Source organism: Lactuca virosa, chromosome 1, assembly GCF_052849685.1.
Source record: "Lactuca virosa cultivar CGN04683 chromosome 1, Lactuca_virosa_CGN04683_v6, whole genome shotgun sequence".
NCBI classification, from domain to species: Eukaryota; Viridiplantae; Streptophyta; class Magnoliopsida; order Asterales; family Asteraceae; genus Lactuca; species Lactuca virosa.
The window spans coordinates 260329029-260341344 of record NC_136426.1 but is presented as its reverse complement, the minus strand read 5'-3'; the positions used below and the strand labels follow the sequence as shown (position 1 = coordinate 260341344).

General features: G+C 46.8%; 35 non-coding genes across 35 annotated transcripts; all 35 read right to left on the bottom strand.

The window, feature by feature from the left end:
* Positions 1-200: 200 nt before the first annotated feature.
* LOC145148690 (5S ribosomal RNA) lies at positions 201-319 on the bottom strand. The gene has a single exon (XR_013729563.1). It is a non-coding gene; the product is annotated as a 5S ribosomal RNA (ribosomal RNA).
* A 230-nt stretch (positions 320-549) lies between these two features.
* Positions 550-668, bottom strand: LOC145148674 (5S ribosomal RNA). The gene has a single exon (XR_013729547.1). It is a non-coding gene; the product is annotated as a 5S ribosomal RNA (ribosomal RNA).
* Positions 669-897: 229 nt separating this feature from the next.
* Positions 898-1016, bottom strand: LOC145138516 (5S ribosomal RNA). The gene has a single exon (XR_013721568.1). It is a non-coding gene; the product is annotated as a 5S ribosomal RNA (ribosomal RNA).
* Positions 1017-1244: 228 nt separating this feature from the next.
* Positions 1245-1363, bottom strand: LOC145150714 (5S ribosomal RNA). The gene has a single exon (XR_013731521.1). It is a non-coding gene; the product is annotated as a 5S ribosomal RNA (ribosomal RNA).
* Positions 1364-1581: 218 nt separating this feature from the next.
* LOC145146913 (5S ribosomal RNA) lies at positions 1582-1700 on the bottom strand. Its single transcript, XR_013727836.1, has one exon. It is a non-coding gene; the product is annotated as a 5S ribosomal RNA (ribosomal RNA).
* A 221-nt stretch (positions 1701-1921) lies between these two features.
* LOC145155805 (5S ribosomal RNA) lies at positions 1922-2040 on the bottom strand. Its single transcript, XR_013736233.1, has one exon. It is a non-coding gene; the product is annotated as a 5S ribosomal RNA (ribosomal RNA).
* Positions 2041-2269: 229 nt separating this feature from the next.
* Positions 2270-2388, bottom strand: LOC145139053 (5S ribosomal RNA). Its single transcript, XR_013721820.1, has one exon. It is a non-coding gene; the product is annotated as a 5S ribosomal RNA (ribosomal RNA).
* Positions 2389-2616: 228 nt separating this feature from the next.
* LOC145153780 (5S ribosomal RNA) lies at positions 2617-2735 on the bottom strand. The gene has a single exon (XR_013734271.1). It is a non-coding gene; the product is annotated as a 5S ribosomal RNA (ribosomal RNA).
* A 230-nt stretch (positions 2736-2965) lies between these two features.
* On the bottom strand, positions 2966-3083 carry LOC145147662 (5S ribosomal RNA). The gene has a single exon (XR_013728558.1). It is a non-coding gene; the product is annotated as a 5S ribosomal RNA (ribosomal RNA).
* Positions 3084-3302: 219 nt separating this feature from the next.
* LOC145149465 (5S ribosomal RNA) lies at positions 3303-3421 on the bottom strand. Its single transcript, XR_013730328.1, has one exon. It is a non-coding gene; the product is annotated as a 5S ribosomal RNA (ribosomal RNA).
* Positions 3422-3650: 229 nt separating this feature from the next.
* Positions 3651-3768, bottom strand: LOC145148271 (5S ribosomal RNA). The gene has a single exon (XR_013729163.1). It is a non-coding gene; the product is annotated as a 5S ribosomal RNA (ribosomal RNA).
* A 229-nt stretch (positions 3769-3997) lies between these two features.
* Positions 3998-4116, bottom strand: LOC145149703 (5S ribosomal RNA). The gene has a single exon (XR_013730555.1). It is a non-coding gene; the product is annotated as a 5S ribosomal RNA (ribosomal RNA).
* A 228-nt stretch (positions 4117-4344) lies between these two features.
* LOC145149089 (5S ribosomal RNA) lies at positions 4345-4463 on the bottom strand. Its single transcript, XR_013729950.1, has one exon. It is a non-coding gene; the product is annotated as a 5S ribosomal RNA (ribosomal RNA).
* A 230-nt stretch (positions 4464-4693) lies between these two features.
* Positions 4694-4812, bottom strand: LOC145154996 (5S ribosomal RNA). The gene has a single exon (XR_013735459.1). It is a non-coding gene; the product is annotated as a 5S ribosomal RNA (ribosomal RNA).
* Positions 4813-5040: 228 nt separating this feature from the next.
* LOC145150198 (5S ribosomal RNA) lies at positions 5041-5158 on the bottom strand. The gene has a single exon (XR_013731022.1). It is a non-coding gene; the product is annotated as a 5S ribosomal RNA (ribosomal RNA).
* A 230-nt stretch (positions 5159-5388) lies between these two features.
* On the bottom strand, positions 5389-5507 carry LOC145147875 (5S ribosomal RNA). Its single transcript, XR_013728769.1, has one exon. It is a non-coding gene; the product is annotated as a 5S ribosomal RNA (ribosomal RNA).
* A 218-nt stretch (positions 5508-5725) lies between these two features.
* On the bottom strand, positions 5726-5844 carry LOC145139568 (5S ribosomal RNA). Its single transcript, XR_013721942.1, has one exon. It is a non-coding gene; the product is annotated as a 5S ribosomal RNA (ribosomal RNA).
* Positions 5845-6074: 230 nt separating this feature from the next.
* On the bottom strand, positions 6075-6192 carry LOC145150072 (5S ribosomal RNA). The gene has a single exon (XR_013730901.1). It is a non-coding gene; the product is annotated as a 5S ribosomal RNA (ribosomal RNA).
* A 232-nt stretch (positions 6193-6424) lies between these two features.
* LOC145151083 (5S ribosomal RNA) lies at positions 6425-6543 on the bottom strand. The gene has a single exon (XR_013731879.1). It is a non-coding gene; the product is annotated as a 5S ribosomal RNA (ribosomal RNA).
* A 228-nt stretch (positions 6544-6771) lies between these two features.
* Positions 6772-6890, bottom strand: LOC145150255 (5S ribosomal RNA). Its single transcript, XR_013731075.1, has one exon. It is a non-coding gene; the product is annotated as a 5S ribosomal RNA (ribosomal RNA).
* Positions 6891-7121: 231 nt separating this feature from the next.
* Positions 7122-7240, bottom strand: LOC145137798 (5S ribosomal RNA). The gene has a single exon (XR_013721235.1). It is a non-coding gene; the product is annotated as a 5S ribosomal RNA (ribosomal RNA).
* Positions 7241-7470: 230 nt separating this feature from the next.
* LOC145147133 (5S ribosomal RNA) lies at positions 7471-7589 on the bottom strand. The gene has a single exon (XR_013728047.1). It is a non-coding gene; the product is annotated as a 5S ribosomal RNA (ribosomal RNA).
* Positions 7590-7818: 229 nt separating this feature from the next.
* Positions 7819-7936, bottom strand: LOC145150088 (5S ribosomal RNA). Its single transcript, XR_013730916.1, has one exon. It is a non-coding gene; the product is annotated as a 5S ribosomal RNA (ribosomal RNA).
* Positions 7937-8164: 228 nt separating this feature from the next.
* LOC145150295 (5S ribosomal RNA) lies at positions 8165-8283 on the bottom strand. Its single transcript, XR_013731114.1, has one exon. It is a non-coding gene; the product is annotated as a 5S ribosomal RNA (ribosomal RNA).
* A 230-nt stretch (positions 8284-8513) lies between these two features.
* Positions 8514-8632, bottom strand: LOC145154994 (5S ribosomal RNA). Its single transcript, XR_013735457.1, has one exon. It is a non-coding gene; the product is annotated as a 5S ribosomal RNA (ribosomal RNA).
* A 228-nt stretch (positions 8633-8860) lies between these two features.
* On the bottom strand, positions 8861-8978 carry LOC145148708 (5S ribosomal RNA). The gene has a single exon (XR_013729580.1). It is a non-coding gene; the product is annotated as a 5S ribosomal RNA (ribosomal RNA).
* Positions 8979-9208: 230 nt separating this feature from the next.
* Positions 9209-9327, bottom strand: LOC145147874 (5S ribosomal RNA). Its single transcript, XR_013728768.1, has one exon. It is a non-coding gene; the product is annotated as a 5S ribosomal RNA (ribosomal RNA).
* Positions 9328-9545: 218 nt separating this feature from the next.
* LOC145153337 (5S ribosomal RNA) lies at positions 9546-9664 on the bottom strand. The gene has a single exon (XR_013733852.1). It is a non-coding gene; the product is annotated as a 5S ribosomal RNA (ribosomal RNA).
* Positions 9665-9894: 230 nt separating this feature from the next.
* LOC145150428 (5S ribosomal RNA) lies at positions 9895-10012 on the bottom strand. The gene has a single exon (XR_013731254.1). It is a non-coding gene; the product is annotated as a 5S ribosomal RNA (ribosomal RNA).
* Positions 10013-10242: 230 nt separating this feature from the next.
* On the bottom strand, positions 10243-10361 carry LOC145149658 (5S ribosomal RNA). The gene has a single exon (XR_013730511.1). It is a non-coding gene; the product is annotated as a 5S ribosomal RNA (ribosomal RNA).
* Positions 10362-10589: 228 nt separating this feature from the next.
* LOC145150254 (5S ribosomal RNA) lies at positions 10590-10708 on the bottom strand. Its single transcript, XR_013731074.1, has one exon. It is a non-coding gene; the product is annotated as a 5S ribosomal RNA (ribosomal RNA).
* A 230-nt stretch (positions 10709-10938) lies between these two features.
* On the bottom strand, positions 10939-11057 carry LOC145137120 (5S ribosomal RNA). The gene has a single exon (XR_013720879.1). It is a non-coding gene; the product is annotated as a 5S ribosomal RNA (ribosomal RNA).
* A 230-nt stretch (positions 11058-11287) lies between these two features.
* LOC145144105 (5S ribosomal RNA) lies at positions 11288-11406 on the bottom strand. The gene has a single exon (XR_013725123.1). It is a non-coding gene; the product is annotated as a 5S ribosomal RNA (ribosomal RNA).
* A 229-nt stretch (positions 11407-11635) lies between these two features.
* LOC145150087 (5S ribosomal RNA) lies at positions 11636-11753 on the bottom strand. Its single transcript, XR_013730915.1, has one exon. It is a non-coding gene; the product is annotated as a 5S ribosomal RNA (ribosomal RNA).
* A 228-nt stretch (positions 11754-11981) lies between these two features.
* LOC145150294 (5S ribosomal RNA) lies at positions 11982-12100 on the bottom strand. Its single transcript, XR_013731113.1, has one exon. It is a non-coding gene; the product is annotated as a 5S ribosomal RNA (ribosomal RNA).
* Between the last annotated feature and the right edge of the window lie 216 nt (positions 12101-12316).

Below are 12316 nucleotides of genomic sequence, written 5' to 3'. Positions count from 1 at the left end.
GTCATAAAAGACGCAGAACCTCCTTTGTTTTCGTACGCGAGGTGTGGGACCCACGTGACCGATCAGCTCCGTTTCAAAAATACGAAAACCATGAACCATGAAGCGGAGGCCACGCGAGCATAGAAATAGCAAGAAAGAAAAAAAAAACAAAAAAAACCACACGTAAAATCTAAAAAAACGCAAACGGGCAACGAAAAAGGGGGGTGCAACACGAGGACTTCCCAGGTGGTCACCAATCCTAGTACTACTCTCGCCCAAGCACGCTTCACAGCGGAGTTCTGATGGGATCCGGTGCATTAGTGCTGGTATGATCGCACCCGAAATACTATCCATGCTTATTGCTTTTATGTCTTAAAAGACGCAGAACCTCCTTTGTTTTCGTACGCGAGGCGTAGGACCCACGTGACCGATCGGCTCCGTTCCAAAAATACGAAAACCATGAACCATGAAACGGAGGCCACCCGAGCATAGAAATAGCAAGAAAGAAAAAAAAACAAAAAAAAAAACCGCACGTAAAATCTAAAAAAACGCAAACGGGCAACGAAAAAGGAGGTGCAACACAAGGACTTCCCAGAGGGTCACCCATCCTAGTAGTACTCTCGCCCAAGCACGCTTAACTGCGGAGTTCTTATGGGATCCGGTGCATTAGTGCTGGTATGATCGCACCCGAAATACTATCCATGCTTATTGCTTTTATGTCTTAAAAGACGCAGAACCTCCTTTGTTTTCGTACGCGAGGCGTGGGACCCACGTGACCGATCCGCTCCGTTACAAAAATACGAAAACCATGAACCATGAAGCGGAGGCCACCCGAGCATAGAAATAGCAAGAAAGAAAAAAAAAACAAAAAAACCGCATGTAAAATCTAAAAACACGCAAACGGGCAACGAAAAAGGGGGGGTGCAACACGAGGACTTCCCAGGGGGTCACCCATCCTAGTACTACTCTCGCCCAAGCACGCTTAACTGCGGAGTTCTGATGGGATCCGGTGCATTAGTGCTGGTATGATCGCACCCGAAATACTATCAATTCTTATTACTTTTATGTCTTAAAAGACGCAGAACCTCCTTTGTTTTCGCACGCGAGGCGTGGAACCACGTGACCGATCGGCTCCATTCCAAAACTACGAAAACCATGAACCATGAAACGGAGGCCACCCGAGCATAGAAATAGCAAGAAAGAAAAAAAAACAAAAAAAAAACCGCACGTAAAATCTAAAAAAACGCAAACGGGCAACGAAAAAGGAGGTGCAACACAAGGACTTCCCAGGGGGTCACCCATCCTAGTACTACTGTCGCCCAAGCACGCTTAACTGTGGAGTTCTTATGGGATCCGGTGCATTAGTACTGGTATGATCGCACCGGAAATACTATCCATGCTTATTGCTTTTATGTCTTAAAAGACGCTGAACCTCCTTTGTTTTCGTACGCGAGGCGTGGGACCCACGTGACCGATCGGCTCCGTTACAAAAATACGAAAACTATGAACCATGAAGGGGAGGCCACCCGAGCATAGAAATAGCAAGAAAGAAAAAAACCGCATGTAAAATCTAAAAAAACGCAAACGGGCAACGAAAAAGGGGGGGTGCAACACGAGGACTTCGCAGGGGGTCACACATCCTAGTACTACTCTCGCCCAAGCACGCTTAACTGCGGAGTTCTGATGGGATCCGGTGCATTAGTGCTGGTATGATCGCACCCGAAATACTATCCATTTTTATTACTTTTATGTCTTAAAAGACGCAGAACCTCCTTTGTTTTCGTACGCGAGGCGTGGGACCCACGTGACTGATCGTCTCCATTCCAAAAATACGAAAACTATCACCCATGAAGCGGAGGCCGCCCGAGCATAGAAATAGCAAGAAAGAAAAAAAAAACCGCACGTAAAATCTAAAAAAAACGCAAACGAGCAACGAAAAAGGGGGGTGCAACACGAGGACTTCCCAGGGGGTCACCCATCCTAGTACTACTCTCGCCCAAGCACGCTTACCTGCGGAGTTCTGATGGGATCCGGTGCATTAGTGCTGGTATGATCGCACCCGAAATACTATTCATGCTTATTGCTTTTATATCTTAAAAGACGCAGAACCTCCTTTGTTTTCGTACGCGAGGCGTGGAACCCACGTGACCGATCGGCTCTGTTCCAAAAATACGAAAACCATCAACCATGAAGCGGAGGCCACCCGAGCATAGAAATAGCAAGAAAGAAAAAAAAAACAAAAAAAAACGCACGTAAAATCTAAAAAAATACAAACGGGCAACGAAAAAGGGGGGTGCAACACGAGGACTTCCCAGGGGGTCACCCATCCTAGTACTACTCTCGCCCAAGCACGCTTACCTGCGGAGTTCTGATGGGATCCAGTGAATTAGTGCTGGTATGATCGCACCCGAAATACTATCCATGCTTATTGCTTTTATGTCTTAAAAGACGCAGAACCTCCTTTGTTTTCGTAGGCGAGGCGTGGGACCCTCGTGACCGATCGGCTCCGTTCCAAAAATACGAAAACCATGAACCATGAAACGGAGGCCACCAGAGCATAGAAATAGCAAGAAAGAAAAAAAAACAAAAAAAACTGCACGTAAAATCTAAAAAAACGCAAACGGGCAACGAAAAAGGGGGGTGCAACACGAGGACTTCCCAGGGGGTCACCCATCCTAGTACTACTCTCGCCCAAGCACGCTTAACTCCGGAGTTCTGATGGGATCCGGTGCATTAGTGCTGGTATGATCGCACCCAAAATACTTTCGATGCTTATTGCTTTTATGTCTTAAAAGACGCAGAACCTCCTTTGTTTTCGTACGCGAGGCGTGGGACCCACGTGACCGATCGGCTCCGTTCCAAAAATACGAAAACCATGAACCATGAAGCGGAGGCCACCCGAGCATAGAAATAGCAAGAAAGAAAAAAAAACAAAAAAAAAACCGCACGTAAAATCTAAAAAAACGCAAACGGACAACGAAAATGGGGAGTGCAACACGAGGACTTCCCGAGGGTCACCCATCCTAGTACTACTCTCGCCCAAGCACGCTTAACTGCGGAGTTCTGATGGGATCCGGTGCATTAGCGCTGGTATGATCGCACCCGATATAACTATCCGTGCTTATTGCTTTTATGTCATAAAACACGCAGAACCTCCTTTGTTTTCGTACGCGAGGCGTGGGACCCACGTGACCGATCAGCTCTGTTTCAAAAATACGAAAACCATGAACCATGAAGCGGAGGCCACGCGAGCATAGAAATAGCAAGAAAGAAAAAAAACGACACGTAAAATCTAAAAAAACGCAAACGGGCAACGAAAAAGGGGGGTGCAACACGAGGACTTCCCAGGGGGTCACCAATCCTAGTACTACTCTCGCCCAAGCACGCTTCACAGCGGAGTTCTGATGGGATCCGGTGCATTAGTGCGGGTATGATCGCACCCGAAATACTATCCATGCTTATTGCTTTTATGTCTTAAAAGACGCAGAACCTCCTTTGTTTTCGTACGCGAGGCGTGGGACCCACGTGACCGATCGGCTCCGTTCCAAAAATACGAAAAGCATCAACCATGAAGCGGAGGCCACCGGAGCATAGAAATAGCAAGAAAGAAAAAAAACAAAAGAAAAACCGCACGTAAAATCTAAAAAAACGTAAACGGTCAACGAAAAAGGGGGGTGCAACACGAGGACTTCCCGAGGGTCACCCATCCTAGTACTACTCTCGCCCAAGCACGCTTAACTGCGGAGTTCTGATGGGATCCGGTGCATTAGTGCTGGTACGATTGCACCCGATATAACTATCCGTGCTTATTGCTTTTATGTCATAAAAGACGCAGAACCTCCTTTGTTTTGGTACGCGAGGCGTGGGACCCACGTGACCGATCAGCTCCGTTTCAAAAATACGAAAACCATGAACCATGAAGCGGAGGCCACGCGAGCATAGAAATAGCAAGAAAGAAAAAAAAACAAAAAAAACGACACGTAAAATCTAAAAAAACGCAAACGGGCAACGAAAAAGGGGGGTGCAACACGAGGACTTCCCAGGGGGTCACCAATCCTAGTACTACTCCCGCCCAAGCACGCTTCACAACGGAGTTCTGATGGGATCCGGTGCATTAGTGCGGGTATGATCGCACCCGAAATACTATCCATGCTTATTGCTTTTATGTCTTAAAAGACGCAGAACCTCCTTTGTTTTCGTACGCGAGGCGTGGGACCCACGTGACCGATCGGCTCCGTTCCAAAAATACGAAAAGCATCAACCATGAAGCGGAGGCCACCCGAGCATAGAAATAGCAAGAAAGAAAAAAAACAAAAAAAAACCGCACGTAAAATCTAAAAAAACGTAAACGGGCAACGAAAAAGAGGGGTGCAACACGAGGACTTCCCAGGGGGTCACCCATCCTAGTACTACTTTCGCCCAAGCACGCTTAACTGCAGAGTTCTGATGTGATCCGGTGCATTAGTGCTAGTATGATCGCACCCGAAATACTATTCATGCTTATTGCTTTTATATCTTAAAAGACGCAGAACCTCCTTTGTTTTCGTACGCTAGGCGTGGAACCCACGTGACCGATCGGCTCTGTTCGAAAAATACGAAAACCATCAACCATGAAGCGGAGGCCACCCGAGCATAGAAATAGCAAGAAAGAAAAAAAAAACAAAAAAAAAACCGCACGTAAAATCTAAAAAAACGCAAACGGGCAACGAAAAAGGGGGTGCAACACGAGGACTTCCCAGGGGGTCACCCATCCTAGTACTACTCTCGCCCAAGCACGCTTAACTACGGAGTTCTGATGGGATCCGGTGAATTAGTGCTGGTATGATCGCACCCGAAATACTATCCATGCTTATTGCTTTTATGACTTAAAAGACGCAGAACCTCCTTTGTTTTCGTACGCGAGGCGTGGGACCCACGTGACCGATCGGCTCCGTTCCAAAAATACGAAAACCATCAACCATGAAACGGAGGCCACCCGAGCATAGAAATAGCAAGAAAGAAAAAAAAACAAAAAAAAACGCACGTAAAATCTAAAAAAAGGCAAACGGGCAACGAAAAAATGGGGTGCAACACGAGGACTTCCCGGGGGTCACCCATCCTAGTACTACTCTCGCCCAAGCACACTTAACTGCGGAATTCTGATGGGATCCGCTGCATTAGTGCTGGTATGATCGCACCCGATATAACTATCAATGCTTATTGCTTTTATGTCATAAAAGACGCAGAACCTCCTTTGTTTTCGTACGCGAGGCGTGGGACCCACGTGACCGATCAGCTCCGTTCCAAAAATACGAAAACCATGAACCATGAAGCGGAGGCCACGCGAGCATAGAAATAGCAAGAAAGAAAAAAAAAACAAAAAAAACCACACGTAAAATCTAAAAAAACGCAAACGGGCAACGAAAAAGGGGGGTGCAACACGACAACTTCCCAGGGGGTCACCCATCCTAGTACTACTCTCGCCCAAGCACGCTTCACAGCGGAGTTCTGATGGGATCCGGTGCATTAGTGCTGGTATGATCGCACCCGAAATACTATCCATGCTTATTGCTTTTATGTCTTAAAAGACGCAGAACCTCCTTTGTTTTCGTACGCGAGGCGTGGGACCCACGTGACCAATCGGCTCCGTTCCAAAAATACGAAAAGTATCAACCATGAAGCGGAGGCCACCCGAGCATAGAAATAGCAAGAAAGAAAAAAAAACCGCACGTAAAATCTAAAAAAACGCAAACGGGCAACGAAAAAAGGGGTGCAACACGAGGACTTCCCAAGGGGTCACCCATCCTAGTACTACTCTCGCCCAAGCACGCTTAACTGCGGAATTCTGATGGGATCCGGTGCATTAGTGCTGGTATGATCGCACCCGATATAACTATCCATGCTTATTGCTTTTATGTCTTAAAAGACGCAGAACCTCCTTTGTTTTCGTACGCGAGGCGTGGGACCCACGTGACCGTTCGGCTCCGTTCCAAAAATACGAAAACTATCACCCATGAAGAGGAGGCCACCCGAGCATAGAAATAGCAAGAAAGAAAAAAAACAAAAAAAAAACCGCACGTAAAATCTAAAAAAACGCAAACGGGCAACGAAAAAGGGGGGTGCAACACGAGGACTTACCGGGGGTCACCCATCCTAGTACTACTCTCGCCTAAGCACGCTTAACTGCGGAGTTCTGATGGGATCCGGTGCATTAGTGCTGGTATGATCGCACCCGATATAACTATCCATCCTTATTGCTTATATGTCTTAAAAGACGCAGAACCTCCTTTGTTTTCGTACGCGAGGCGTGGAACCCACGTGACCGATCGGCTCCGTTCCAAAAATACGAAAACCATGAACCATGAAACGGAGGCCACCCGAGCATAGAAATACCAAGAAAGAAAAAAAAAACAAAAAAAAAACCGCACGTAAAAACTAAAAAAACGCAAACGGGCAACGAAAAAGGGGGGTGTAACATGAGGACTTCCCAGGGGGTCACCCATCCTAGTACTACTCTCGCCCAAGCACGCTTCACAGCGGAGTTCTGATGGGATCCGATGCATTAGTGTTGGTATGATCGCACCCGAAATGCTATCCATGCTTATTGTTTTTATGTCTTAAAAGACGCAGAACCTCCTTTGTTTTCGTACGCGAGGCGTGGGACCCACGTGACCGATCGGCTCCGTTCCAAAAATACGAAAACCATGAACCATGAAGCGGAGGCCACGCGAGCATAGAAATAGCAAGAAAGAAAAAAAACAAAAAAAAAACCGCACGTAAAATCTAAAAAAACGCAAACGGGCAACGAAAAAAGAGGTGCAACACGAGGACTTCCCAGGGGGTCACCCATCCTAGTACTACTCTCGCCCAAGCACGCTTCACAGCAGAGTTCTGATGGGATCCGGTGCATTAGTGCTTGTATGATCGCACCCGAAATACTATCCATGCTTATTGCTTTTATGTCTTAAAAGACGCAGAACCTCCTTTGTTTTCGTACGCGAGGCGTGGGACCCACGTGACCGATCGGCTCCGTTCCAAAAATACGAAAACCATGAACCATGAAACGGAGGCCACCCGAGCATAGAAATAGCAAGAAAGAAAAAAAAACAAAAAAAAAACCGCACGTAAAATCTAAAAAAACGCAAACGGGCAACAAAAAAGGGGGGGTGCAACACGAGGACTTCCCAGGGGGTCACCCATCCTAGTACTACTCTCGCCCAAGCACGCTTAACTGCGGAGTTCTGATGGGATCCGGTGCATTAGTGCTGGTATGATCGCACCCGAAATACTATTCATGCTTATTGATTTTATGTCTTAAAAGACGCAGAACCTCCTTTGTTTTCGTACACGAGGAGTGGAACCCACGTGACCGATCGGCTCTGTTCCAAAAATACGATAACCATCAACCATGAAGCGGAGGCCACCCGAGCATAGAAATAGCAAGAAAGAAAAAAAAACAAAAAAAAAACCGCACGTAAAATTTAAGAAAATGCAAACGGGCAACGGAAAAGGGGGGTGCAACACGAGGACTTCCCAAGGGGTCACCCATCCTAATACTACTCTCGCCCAAGCACGCTTAACTGCGGAGTTCTGATGGGATCCAGTGAATTAGTGCTGGTATGATCGCACCCGAAATACTATCCATGCTTATTGCTTTTATGTCTTAAAAGACGCAGAACCTCCTTTGTTTTCATACGCGAGGCGTGGGACCCACGTGACCGATCGGCTCCGTCCCAAAAATACGAAAACCATCAACCATGAAGCGGAGGCCACCCGAGCATAGAAATAGCAAGAAAGAAAAAAAACAAAAAAAAACCGCACGTAAAATCTAAAAAAACGCAAACGGGCAACGAAAAAGGGGGGGTGCAACACGAGGACTTTCCGTGGGTCACCCATCCTAGTACTACTCTCGCCCAAGCACACTTAACTGCGGAGTTCTGATGGGATCCGGTGCAATAGTGCTGGTATAATCGCACCCGATATAACTATCCATGCTTATTGCTTTTATGTCTTAAAAGACGCAGAATCTCCTTTGTTTTCGTACGCGAGGCGTGGGACCCACGTGACCGATCAGCTCCGTTCCAAAAATACGAAAACTATGAACCATGAAGCGGAGGCCACGCAAGCATAGAAATAGCAAGAAAGAAAAAAAACAAAAAAAACCACACGTAAAATCTAAAAAAACGCAAACGGGCAACGAAAAAGGGGGGTGCAACACGAGGACTTCCCGGTGGGTCACCCATCCTAGTACTGCTCTCGCCCAAGCACGCATCACAGCGGAGTTCTGATGGGATCCGGTGCATTAGTGCTGGTATGATCGCACCCGAAATACTATCCATGCTTATTGCTTTTATGTCTTAAAAGAAGCAGAACCTCCTTTGTTTTCGTACGCGAGGCGTGGAACCCACGTGACCGATCGGCTCCGTTCCAAAAATACGAAAAGCATCAACCATGAAGCGGAGGCCACCCGAGCATAGAAATAGCAAGAAAGAAAAAAAAAACAAAAAAAAACCGCACGTAAAATCTAAAAAAACGTAAACGGGCAACGAAAAAGGGGGGTGCAACACGAGGACTTCCCAGGGGGTCACCCATCCTAGTACTACTCTCGCCCAAGCACGCTTAACTACGGAGTTCTGATGGGATCCGGTGAATTAGTGCTGGTATGATCGCACCCGAAATACTATCCATGCTTATTGCTTTTATGACTTAAAAGACGCAGAACCTCCTTTGTTTTCGTACGCGAGGCGTGGGACCCACGTGACCGATCGGCTCCGTTCCAAAAATACGAAAACCATCAACCATGAAACGGAGGCCACCCGAGCATAGAAATAGCAAGAAAGAAAAAAAAACAAAAAAAAAACGCACGTAAAATCTAAAAAAGGCAAACGGGCAACGAAAAAATGGGGTGCAACACGAGGACTTCCCGGGGGTCACCCATCCTAGTACTACTCTCGCCCAAGCACACTTAACTGCGGAATTCTGATGGGATCCGGTGCATTAGTGCTGGTATGATCGCACCCGATATAACTATCAATGCTTATTGCTTTTATGTCATAAAAGACGCAGAACCTCCTTTGTTTTCGTACGCGAGGCGTGGGACCCACGTGACCGATCAGCTCCGTTCCAAAAATACGAAAACCATGAACCATGAAGCGGAGGCCACGCGAGCATAGAAATAGCAAGAAAGAAAAAAAAAACAAAAAAAACCACACGTAAAATCTAAAAAAACGCAAACGGGCAACGAAAAAGGGGGGTGCAACACGACAACTTCCCAGGGGGTCACCCATCCTAGTACTACTCTCGCCCAAGCACGCTTCACAGCGGAGTTCTGATGGGATCCGGTGCATTAGTGCTGGTATGATCGCACCCGAAATACTATCCATGCTTATTGCTTTTATGTCTTAAAAGACGCAGAACCTCCTTTGTTTTCGTACGCGAGGCGTGGGACCCACGTGACCAATCGGCTCCGTTCCAAAAATACGAAAAGTATCAACCATGAAGCGGAGGCCACCCGAGCATAGAAATAGCAAGAAAGAAAAAAAAACCGCACGTAAAATCTAAAAAAACGCAAACGGGCAACGAAAAAAGGGGTGCAACACGAGGACTTCCCAAGGGGTCACCCATCCTAGTACTACTCTCGCCCAAGCACGCTTAACTGCGGAGTTCTGATGGGATCCGGTGCATTAGTGCTGGTATGATCGCACCCGATATAACTATCCATGCTTATTGCTTTTATGTCTTAAAAGACGCAGAACCTCCTTTGTTTTCGTACGCGAGGCGTGGGACCCACGTGACCGTTCGGCTCCGTTCCAAAAATACGAAAACTATCACCCATGAAGAGGAGGCCACCCGAGCATAGAAATAGCAAGAAAGAAAAAAAACAAAAAAAAAACCGCACGTAAAATCTAAAAAAACGCAAACGGGCAACGAAAAAGGGGGGTGCAACACGAGGACTTACCGCGGGTCACCCATCCTAGTACTACTCTCGCCTAAGCACGCTTAACTGCGGAGTTCTGATGGGATCCGGTGCATTAGTGCTGGTATGATCGCACCCGATATAACTATCCATCCTTATTGCTTATATGTCTTAAAAGACGCAGAACCTCCTTTGTTTTCGTACGCGAGGCGTGGAACCCACGTGACCGATCGGCTCCGTTCCAAAAATACGAAAACCATGAACCATGAAACGGAGGCCACCCGAGCATAGAAATACCAAGAAAGAAAAAAAAACAAAAAAAAACCGCACGTAAAAACTAAAAAAACGCAAACGGGCAACGAAAAAGGGGGGTGCAACATGAGGACTTCCCAGGGGGTCACCCATCCTAGTACTACTCTCGCCCAAGCACGCTTCACAGCGGAGTTCTGATGGGATCCGATGCATTAGTGCTGGTATGATCGCACCCGAAATGCTATCCATGCTTATTGTTTTTATGTCTTAAAAGACGCAGAACCTCCTTTGTTTTCGTACGCGAGGCGTGGGACCCACGTGACCGATCGGCTCCGTTCCAAAAATACGAAAACCATGAACCATGAAGCGGAGGCCACGCGAGCATAGAAATAGCAAGAAAGAAAAAAAACAAAAAAAAAACCGCACGTAAAATCTAAAAAAACGCAAACGGGCAACGAAAAAGGAGGTGCAACACGAGGACTTCCCAGGGGGTCACCCATCCTAGTACTACTCTCGCCCAAGCACGCTTCACAGCAGAGTTCTGATGGGATCCGGTGCATTAGTGCTTGTATGATCGCACCCGAAATACTATCCATGCTTATTGCTTTTATGTCTTAAAAGACGCAGAACCTCCTTTGTTTTCGTACGCGAGGCGTGGGACCCACGTGACCGATCGGCTCCGTTCCAAAAATACGAAAACCATGAACCATGAAACGGAGGCCACCCGAGCATAGAAATAGCAAGAAAGAAAAAAAAACAAAAAAAAAACCGCACGTAAAATCTAAAAAAACGCAAACGGGCAACGAAAAAGGGGGGTGCAACACGAGGACTTCCCAGGGGGTCACCCATCCTAGTACTACTCTCGCCCAAGCACGCTTAACTGCGGAGTTCTGATGGGATCCGGTGCATTAGTGCTGGTATGATCGCACCCGAAATACTATTCATGCTTATTGATTTTATGTCTTAAAAGACGCAGAACCTCCTTTGTTTTCGTACACGAGGAGTGGAACCCACGTGACCGATCGGCTCTGTTCCAAAAATACGATAACCATCAACCATGAAGCGGAGGCCACCCGAGCATAGAAATAGCAAGAAAGAAAAAAAAACAAAAAAAAAACCGCACGTAAAATTTAAGAAAATGCAAACGGGCAACGGAAAAGGGGGGTGCAACACGAGGACTTCCCAAGGGGTCACCCATCCTAGTACTACTCTCGCCCAAGCACGCTTAACTGCGGAGTTCTGATGGGATCCAGTGAATTAGTGCTGGTATGATCGCACCCGAAATACTATCCATGCTTATTGCTTTTATGTCTTAAAAGACGCAGAACCTCCTTTGTTTTCATACGCGAGGCGTGGGACCCACGTGACCGATCGGCTCCGTCCCAAAAATACGAAAACCATCAACCATGAAGCGGAGGCCACCCGAGCATAGAAATAGCAAGAAAGAAAAAAAACAAAAAAAAACCGCACGTAAAATCTAAAAAAACGCAAACGGGCAACGAAAAAGGGGGGGTGCAACACGAGGACTTTCCGTGGGTCACCCATCCTAGTACTACTCTCGCCCAAGCACACTTAACTGCGGAGTTCTGATGGGATCCGGTGCAATAGTGCTGGTATAATCGCACCCGATATAACTATCCATGCTTATTGCTTTTATGTCTTAAAAGACGCAGAATCTCCTTTGTTTTCGTACGCGAGGCGTGGGACCCACGTGACCGATCAGCTCCGTTCCAAAAATACGAAAACCATGAACCATGAAGCGGAGGCCACGCAAGCATAGAAATAGCAAGAAAGAAAAAAAACAAAAAAAACCACACGTAAAATCTAAAAAAACGCAAACGGGCAACGAAAAAGGGGGGTGCAACACGAGGACTTCCCGGTGGGTCACCCATCCTAGTACTGCTCTCGCCCAAGCACGCATCACAGCGGAGTTCTGATGGGATCCGGTGCATTAGTGCTGGTATGATCGCACCCGAAATACTATCCATGCTTATTGCTTTTATATCTTAAAAGACGCAGAACCTCCTTTGTTTTCGTACGCGAGGCGTGGAACCCACGTGACCGATCGGCTCCGTTCCAAAAATACGAAAAGCATCAACCATGAAGCGGAGGCCACCCGAGCATAGAAATAGCAAGAAAGAAAAAAAAAACAAAAAAAAACCGCACGTAAAATCTAAAAAAACGTAAACG